General features: G+C 37.4%; 1 pseudogene; it reads right to left on the bottom strand.

The window, feature by feature from the left end:
* On the bottom strand, positions 2,622–7,187 carry LOC109127921 (annotated as a pseudogene).

The following is a 7,519-nucleotide window of genomic DNA, read 5'->3' as shown; positions in this document are numbered from 1 at the left end:
TGCTGGAATCGTCCCTCCCGCCGTGCAGAACAACAACTTCGAGATCAAAAGTGGTCTAATCACCATGATCCAAGGAAACAAGTTTCACGGGTTGCCTATGGAGGATCCACTCGACCACTTGGACGAGTTCGACCGTCTTTGCAGTCTCACCAAGATCAACGGCGTGAGTGAGGACGGTTACAAGTTGCGTCTCTTCCCATTCTCCTTAGGAGACAAGGCTCATCAATGGGAGAAAAACCTTCCCAAGGGATCAATCACCACCTGGGATGGTTGCAAGAAGGCATTCTTGGCAAAGTTTTTCACCAACTCTAAAACAGCACGTCTCAGGAATGAGATTTCCAGCTTCACTCAGAAGAGCTCAGAATCATTCTGTGAAGCATGGGAGCGTTTCAAGGGTTACCACAGCCAATGCCCACACCATGGATTCAGTAACGAGTCACTGCTGAGCACTCTCTACCGTGGTGTACTTCCGAAGATACGCATGCTGCTTGACACTGCTTCAAATGGCAACTTCTTGAACAAAGACGTAGATGAAGGTTGGCAACTCGATCGGCACGACAGCGCGACTCGATCGGCATGACAGCGCGACTCGAGCGGATGTGTGATGACGGAATGATGGTGCAACCCGAGCGGATGTGTGATGACGGAATGATGGCGCGACTCGAGACAGCCTGGCTCCAAAGTCTCCTAAATACCTGAAATACTCCAAAATGCACGAGGTATGCGAAGATAATGCAAGAACTAGATACGTGACAAAAACATGCTTAGCAGAGACAAAATATAGACATATCATTAGCCATCTTCTTATTGCAATTCCCCCAACAAAGCAGCCCCTTCTGGTATCGGTGCTCCATTGATGGACCACAGTCCGAATTCAATGTATATGTCTATCCACCATTGTCTATCAAACAGTATTTAGGTTAATTGCCGTTGATTCCATACAACCTTCAGCATCTGTTGTTGAGCATGGGTTGTTATCCGATGCATCCTCATACAAACATAAATGATCTGTAGACATATATTGTGACAGCATTCATCTGGTCGTCCGTATTATTTATGTTTCTCAAGGTTGAAAGCCAGTGATTAGGAATCTTGCTTACCTTTCAAAATACACGATCTTTTTGTAATTTTTTTTTGTATGAAACCATGTGTTTCAGCCTTCAGCTATGGATTACATACAACATTACTCTTGATACAAGAATTGAATTAAATTTAGGCAATGCATGCTTGCTTATTTATGACAACTTCTTCGCTTCAAAGTTTTGTCTACCATCGACGGACATATTATCTTCAGCTACTGCAGACACCATGTTCTGCCCAGATTTTTGTCCACACATTATCGACAATTCCAGATGTCCATCTTCATCATCATTACCCACATTGTTCTCTTTCCCGATAGACAACATGTTTTGTCCTTCTTCTACTGACAATTCGAGATGTCCATCTTCATCATCATTACCCACATTGTTCTCTTTCCCGATAGACAACATGCTTTGTCCTTCTTCTACTCATATCACCTTATTTTTGTTGATCGAAACATACACATACAGCCCCCACCCTCTTCATTCTTTGATTTAAACTGCTCAAACTCAACTTCACTTCCAACTGAAACAGGGGGCATCTTACCTTGTGTGAAGGCAATTGTTTCTCCTGGGTGCCAGAAGCTTAGCTCTATATTGCTTTCCTCAGGTTTTACCCTCAACAGCTCTACTATCTTCTCCTTCACCCCTGCAAACGTTGTCTATCTGCCGATAGACAAAAATCTGGCCATTTGCCCGCGACGGACAACAAACTTCCACACCTCCATGTCTGAACATGTCCACTCACCCATAAGCAGACACACTCTCCCGTCCATCTGCATCAACATTTAACACATTTAATTCTCACAACAACATTCTCTCCCACCAACAACATTCTCTAGCAACAGACCAAAATAAATGTGAAAGTACATGTTTCATTGTCTGAAACCATATTAATTGTGAAGATATACCTCCCCTTCTCCGACCATAATTTACTCCATAATTAATTGTGGACACAAAATAGCATTACCTCTAACCTTTTTCTTCATTAACTACAATTAATTAATTTTTTTACCCCATAAACAACTACAGGTTGCGGCGCCGCTGCCTTTAATGCCAGTCCCATCTCATTAATGTCGACAAGCCCTTCAAATTTTTCTTTCTCTTTGAATTCTCCCTCGTGCACATTTCTCAGATAATATGATAAGGCTAATTTAGTCATATTACATCTCCTCCTTATGTGCGAAAATGATATTTCTCAGAAGAAAAAACAAAAGTGGCATTTTAGACAAGTTTTTGGGAAAAAGTGGCATTTCTGGCCAAAATCCCTTGAAAAAAGGCAATTACGCATGTTTTAGTAATTGTGACTCCCGAAAATTTAATCAGAAACACAAAATAGTCACTTGACTATGAGAGTTTTTGGGTTACGGTGGATCGGAGTAAGATACTGAATTTTTATTCGAGGAAATAGTAACAAAATGTTACAGTGTAGACAACTAGACATAATATAGTTTGTGTATAACTTCGATGAGTAATCTCAAAGATAAATTTTAGGCATTTAACTTATGCAACGTGGTTTCTTACGTACAGTTTCAATGATCTTCAATGAGGATCAAGATCTGTAATGGTTACATCATTGATAGTTTGGGAAGTGGACATGTTCGTAGACTGGCTCGACTCAACGCCCTCCAAATTTGGTTCTTTGTTGTGTCTACTTGGAAAGAAGAATCCAGGTGGATGAGGAGCAGGTAGATTGAGGGAGTTGTTAGTGAGCATTAGGTTGATTGTCGACAAGCTGGGACGATCTGTGGGATCATCTTGAACACACAGGAGCGCGATGTGGATTTATTTTGTCACTTCTTCGGTTTTACAATTCTCTGAAATAGTTGGATCTACGAGCTCTAATAGTGTCACATTTATCCACAACCTCCAAGCCTTTAACACAATTAAACATCATTCATGACTCATGAGGTTACAATTATAGCATCAGTTAGATAAGATCCTACTCTAAGTTCTTCTTTGGCACTTACATATGTGACGATATTCTCAACCGTAGTGTGTGAATTGTGGAAGCTACTATTCTTCTTGCCGCATATAATCTCAAGAACTAAGACTCCAAAGCTATATACATCAGATTTCATTGAGAATTGGCCATGCATCACATATTCTGGTGACATGTAGCCGCTGCAAGAGTAAAGCACAATAAATAGTAAGTACCGCCAGAGGAAATGATTCTTTAAAATTTAGGTCATGTATATAAGCCATAAAAGCTAAAAGTATATTACTAAGTTCCAGCTATTCTGCTTGTGCTAGCTCTAGTTTGGTCCATCCCAAAGATCCTTGCCATGCCAAAATCAGCAATCTTGGGGTTCATATTTTCATCTAAAAGAATGTTACTAGCATTGAGATCACGGTGTATGATTGTGAACCGTGAATCTTGATGAAGATATAGAATTACACGAGTGATTGCCCCGATGATGTTCAACCTTTTTTCCAGTCTAACTGCCCCTTCTTTGTGGGGTCTGTACATACAAAAGTAGTCATTAGCTACTTATACATTTCAATAAGAGAATATCATACAGAATCCTATGGCTGTATTTTTATAAAGATGATAATTCCACATACCAAAGAGGAAGTAATCGAGGCTTTTGTTGGGAACAAACTCGTAAACAAGTATCTTTTCTTCTCCTTCTAAACAAAAACCAAGAAGCCTAACAAGATTCCTGTGTTGAAGTTTTGCGACAAGAACAACCTCATTCTTGAACTCTTGTGCACCTTGTTCTGATGTTCTTGATAACCTCTTCACTGCAACTTCCAATCCATCAGGCAACGTCCCCTAAAATAAACATCAGTGAACAATATGATCAGCTTATTTTGACTCTTAAAGAGACTTAATGAACCAATTTAGCTAAATAGATGATACCTTAAAAACTTCTCCAAATCCACCTCGACCGATTTTGTTGTCCTTCGAAAATTTATTTGTTGCAGCTTCAATTGTCTTGAAATCATATTGGAGGGAGTGTACAGCTGCATATTGTGCAGTAAATTTCTTAGTTCTAGAGACTAATAAATTAATATGCTAAAAGCTAAGCAAATATGAGAAACACTCACATTGACCAAGATCAACATCATGATATGATTTTCTCTTCCAGCAAAGTAAAGCATGTCGTTGAGCAAGAAGTCCCAAGATGATGATGATGATGATAACTACGATGGAAACCACCAATGCCACAATAGTTCCCGACGGAAGTTCAAAACCAATATAAGTATATAACATTGGATATCTTTGACAGGTTATTGTGATACGCATAGTTTTGCAAGGACTTACCGGTCTTGGTAACATCGTCCTGTTTGGTTAGCGATGTTGTTGGAGAAGGTGGTGGTTGAGAGGATGGAGACCTTGCTATAATATCATGGAAAGTTCTAGAAAGGGGATATAACTTGGTTCGTAAAAATCATTTTAGCCTTGTTATAATTCCTACCTGTGCAAGGCAACGATTCTGATAGTTACGAACACTTTCTTGTAGACAGCGGCTACACTCGGCTGGCGACAGGTCAGGAGTGCACTGCATTAGTCCATAGAGAGTTAGGGAATTTGGCAAGGCTTCTGCATCGACTGCATAGTACTTGCGACTAGACCATGTTTCCTCTTTTTTTGAGGAAGTTCCAAGTATCATACGGCGAGTTAATCCCTTCCATGCTCTAGAAAACTCCACTACATCTTTCAAGAGGTCCACAGAATTGATCATATCGATTCGCGGCTCTAACTTAAATGAAGCAATGAATGGACTAAAAGAGTAACGCATAAAACAAAGAGTTCTGTTTTCTTGCCAGAGAGAAGCTTCTTTTTGGTTGAGGCAGTTCTCTATTAACGCAATGGATCTGCTCATGATACAACTGATATATCATGGTTTTTATGGTTTTTAACCATGATATAAGTGTGTTTTTTGAGTCTTTTGATTTGTTTTCTAGGTTGTTTTTGAGTTTTTACAGGTTATCTAGGATTTTGGCACGGATGGAGCAAAGTAGAGCAATTTGGATCATTTTGGAGCATTAATTCAGAGGAAACAAACTTGGAGCCGATGAAGAGTGATGGTGTCGATCGACACCACCTTGGTGTCGGTCGACATCTCGTTTTGTCTACGAGATAAGACAAGTTTTGGAAGTTTTACAAATTTACCCAAAGTTTTCCACAATTGCAACACAAGTTCCTAACATGTTTTAGGACATATAAATAGTATTTTTAAGTTTTACAAACCCTTAAGTTATTTTCTAGCAGTTTTTATTGTTTGAGAGATATTGAGAGCTTTTAGGAGAGAGATCTGAACTCCTTTGTAGAGAGAAAAATTTCTAAACTCCCTTCTTACTCTTTTAATATCTATTGCTTATTATTCAGAATGATGATTTGTTCTTCATTGAATATGTCTGAGTAGTTTGCTTGTTAGGTTCATGGTTTTTCATAGGGTTTTTATGAATTACTAGATATGTTTATTTAGGATTCAATATCTTTCTAGATCTTCATCATAGGTTGTTCTTCATATTAATTCTTGATTGATCACCTAGAATTAATAACCTAGGAAAATAAATTGATATGAGAATATAATTGATTTTCCTGATAAAACCTTTTGATGAAAAAAATTACTTCTTGCAAAAAGATTTGATTTAGTGATTTTGTGAACAATTTAAACATGTTTTCAAAGTTGATTTTTAACCTTGAATTTTACAAAGAGATTTGGATTTTCTAGTTTTTATGGTTTTTAACCATGATATAAGCGTGCTTTTTGGGTCTTTTGATTTGTTTTCTAGGTTGTTTTTGAGTCTTTTGATTTGTTTTCTAGGTTGTTTTTGAGTATACAGGTTATCTAGGATTTTGGCACGAATGGAGCAAAGTAGAGCAATTTGGATCATTTTTGAGCATTAATTCAGAGGAAACAAACTTGCAGCCGATGAAGAGTGATGGTGTCGATCGACACCCCGTTTTGTCTACGAGAGAAGCCAAGTTTTGGAAGTTTTACAAATTTACCCAAAGTTTTCCACAATTGCAACACAAGTCCCTGACGTGTTTTAGGACATATAAATAGCATTTTTAGGTTTTACAAACTCTTAAGTTATTTTCTAGCAGTTTTTATTGTTTGAGAGATATTGAGAGCTTTTGGGAGAGAGATCTGAACTCCTTTGTAGAGAGAAGAATTTATAAACTCTCTTCTTACTCTTTTAATATCTATTGCTTATTATTCAGAATGATGATTTGTTCTTCATTGAATATGTCTGAGTAGTTTATTTGTTATGTTCAGGGTTTTTCATAGGGTTTTTATGAATTATTAGATTTGTTTATTTAGGATTCAATATCTTTCTAGATCTTCATCATAAGTTGTTCTTCATATTAATTCTTTATTGATCACCTAGAATTAACAACCTAGGAAAATAAATAGATATGAGAATATAATTGATTTTCCTGATAAAACCTTTTGATGAACAAAATTACTTCTTGCAAAGAGATTTGATTTAGTGATTTTGTGGACAATCTAAACCTGTTTTCAAAGCTGATTTTTAACCTTGAATTTTACAAAGAGATTTGGATTTTCTGGTTTTAAATTTAGATAATATTTGCAGTGATAACTGATTTATTTAACAAAAGTGTTTAGAGTTCTAGATCTGATCTTAATTGCTTGAATCCTATTTAATTGTTGATTTAATATTTTATAAATTCCTGAGAAATTCCCTAGGCCTAGCTTTTTGATTTATTTAATTTTCACAAGCTTTTATTTAATATTTTGCATTGTTATTTCAATTCTAATTAATCTGTTTAGCTTAATTATAAAACTCTATAATTTATTGTGTAGACTTGAGTCCTTTTAGAATTTGACCCCTAAGTACTGCAATGATCTCTTAATTTGAGAGAATAGCTCTAGGGTTTAATATGAGCATATCAACAACCTGAACAAATCTCTGGCTCAATACCTGGAATGCACGAGGTTCGCCAAATGAGGCGTTGTAGAAGCCATGGTGAGCCGTGACGTTAGAAGCGAGAGATGTGAGGAGAAGGCGACGGTTTGTGTCGTAAGTAGAAAATGGCGTAAAGAAGCTGGTGTTCATGCATGGAAGCGCAGAGACAAAAAAACCAGTGCCTGTGAGGACAAAGCAAAAGAACAGTAAAGGCCTCTTCATGCTGATGCTTGTCCAAAAACAAGTAGCTAGTGTTTATTTGCTCTTTTGTTTTCCTTACCAGTTTTGTAATAGCCTTGTGATACGATTCTGCGGACAGGAAGTTGAAGATGACGTATCACTTACCCGACAAGGGTCGTGGCCTTTTCATGGAAAATAAGAAGAAAATGACAAAACAAAGTGAGAACTCATTAAATGCATCACAATTATCATCTCTTTGGAAGTTTCGTAAACATGTCTCCAGTATTTTGGAACCTCCCAGCCTCCTCATTTGAAAATCTAATAGTAAACCAAAATTTACGTATGACAATTACAGAGAGGAAGAACATGATGGT

This window comes from Camelina sativa, chromosome 12 (assembly GCF_000633955.1).
Source record: "Camelina sativa cultivar DH55 chromosome 12, Cs, whole genome shotgun sequence".
NCBI lineage: Eukaryota > Viridiplantae > Streptophyta > Magnoliopsida > Brassicales > Brassicaceae > Camelina > Camelina sativa.
Note: the sequence above shows the minus strand (reverse complement) of the source record. Positions and strands in the feature narration are given on the sequence as shown.